Here is a 2294-nt window from a genome sequence, read left to right as displayed (position 1 = left end):
AAAGAGAGCTTCAAAAAACAGCTTCAGATTAACAACATGAACCTCAGAAATCCACCCAGAGAAGCTGCTGACTCTTTGAACCCTGAAAGATAAAACACACAGAGCTGACTCCCTCCCCCGAGCGGCTGCTGAGAGGGGATCACTTATTTTTATTGTGATGAAATCCCCTTCACATCCTGAGGGACATTCCTGGAAGACTTGAAATCTCTCCACTGAGCAAATTGTAACACAGTTGCCCCATTCAAGCATCCCCAGCAGCGGGGACCCTAATCCATCCCCAACTAAGGGCCAAGAAGTCATTTATCCTACAAGATTCTTGCCCTTCCCTACTCATGCCATGGACTCTGGGGACCTCTCCCAGCCATAGCCAGTCTCAGGGAAGGCCACTTCACAGCCCATCCGGAACATTAAATCAAACAGACCTGCCATCACTAGTTAATCGCCTGTCTAAAGGTGAGTCACGCTTACCTCCAGGTAATGCATCTGGCAGGTGGCACATCCATGACAGGGTCATAGCAGCGACAGTGGGTGTCAGGCGCTAAAGCTCACACACCTTTCTCAAGGCCTCTTCCGGACTTTACAGTCCTAACTCACTTGCTCACAAGGGTCCCGAGAAGCCAAACAATCAGAAACCTGGAACTGTTTAGAAAAGAATCCCGGCTTTGGATTGTCTCTGTTCTGGTTTCTGCCCTTGCTGCCTGTGGGCCTGGAGTGACTTCATAACCTCTTGAAGTCTCCCTCATTGTCTTTATGAGACAAGAGTCAGAACACCTATGACAAGGATGCACAGTGAGTGACTGTAGTGCCCAGGACAGTGTCATAGGTGCCCAAGGAGTGCAGCTATTGTTACCATTGTAAACAGCCCCTGGAAACTGAAAAGAAAACCCTGCTCAAAGCAGTATCGTCCACACGGAGGAGAGATCAGGACGACTATGACTCCAAATCTGGTGTCAAGGGCTCAGAAAACGTAGTGGCTAGTGGGGCAGAGGGAAGGTGCCAATGAGATGGTGTTCGTTAGGGGCAAGCTGCCCTCCACATTCGGCTGGTCCTTTTCAGCCCCTGTGAGGGCTCAGCACAAAGGGGTCTGGAAACCAAGTCCTCTGTTTACGAGCTCCAAAATGTCCTGCATGCAAAAGCCTCTGCTATCCAAACCGGCCGGCTCTCTGCCATCTGCACTGGGCTCCTCGTCCTGTGTGCAGCCCTGCCGGGACTCCTGGCCAGGCCGACAGGACCCCTCCTAGTCCAGCCAGAGGGAGGGCCAGAGCTGCTTTACAGTTTACAGGGGATCACATTTCACCGTGGAAGCCTGAGAATGAGCCACCCCTGTGAGATCTGCTGTGCAGGAAGCAGGTCCGTTTCTTTTCCCACGGAAGGATTGGGGGCGGAGGAGGTGGACACCCAGACGATGCGCCTCTGGATCCTGTTACTGTTACTCACTGAGTGGTGGACTGAACTGCCTCAGAGAGCATCTAGTGGTTTCCTGCTTCTCACCAATGGGAGGGAGGCCGAGGCCCAGAGAGGACAAACCTGCCTGAGGACACAGGGCCGTTCTCAGGGCCTAGCCACACTCCGGTGCAGCAGCACCTGGGCTGGTCGGGGCAGCTCAGGTTCTTTGACAGATACTCAGAAGGACCGTGCCCACAGATCAGGGGACCTGCCTGGCCTTGGCACCCTGGAAGGACCAGCAGAGGCCCCACCCACAGGCCCAGCAGCCCCTCCTTCTGCAGCCTCTTCAGCTTTATTTTGGTTCCTAATGAGTAGAGGAGAGGGGAAATGGGAGGGCCCCTGAGGAGGTCACTGGGGTTTTTGTCAGTTTTGTCCCTGAGACCTGGGCAAACTCCCCTCCCCGCTCTGAGCTGCCTTTTGCACAGCCATAAATTGGGACCAGAGATTGCACCTGACACCAGGTACCTAGTGAGGTAGGTCAAGGGGAGACAGCGCTTGGCACTCATAGGGCCCCACATAAGTGGAGAGTGCTTCTGGGCTTCCACCCAGAAATAGGGTGGAATAGTCAGTCAGATACACGTTTGTGCCCACATGTGTATGTCCACACACGTGTTCCTGTGTGTTTTCACTCTGGTAGGTGGACGTGTGAATTGGTCTCCCTCTTGCCCGTCTCCTGCGTCCCCTTCCCTGCAGCAGCTCCCTGGCCATCCCTGAGCCACTGATGCTGTCCCGGGGGACCTCCAAGCTCCTCTGCCCCTTGCAGCCCCTGCTTCCTGCTGGCTGCCAACTTGGCTTTCTTCTTCTTTTATTTTATTTATTTATTTATTTATTTATTTATTTATTTATTT

The sequence above is a fragment of the Tupaia chinensis genome, unplaced genomic scaffold, assembly GCF_000334495.1.
Source record: "Tupaia chinensis unplaced genomic scaffold, TupChi_1.0 Scaffold000465_1, whole genome shotgun sequence".
Lineage (NCBI taxonomy): Eukaryota > Metazoa > Chordata > Mammalia > Scandentia > Tupaiidae > Tupaia > Tupaia belangeri.
This window is presented reverse-complemented; position numbering follows the sequence as displayed.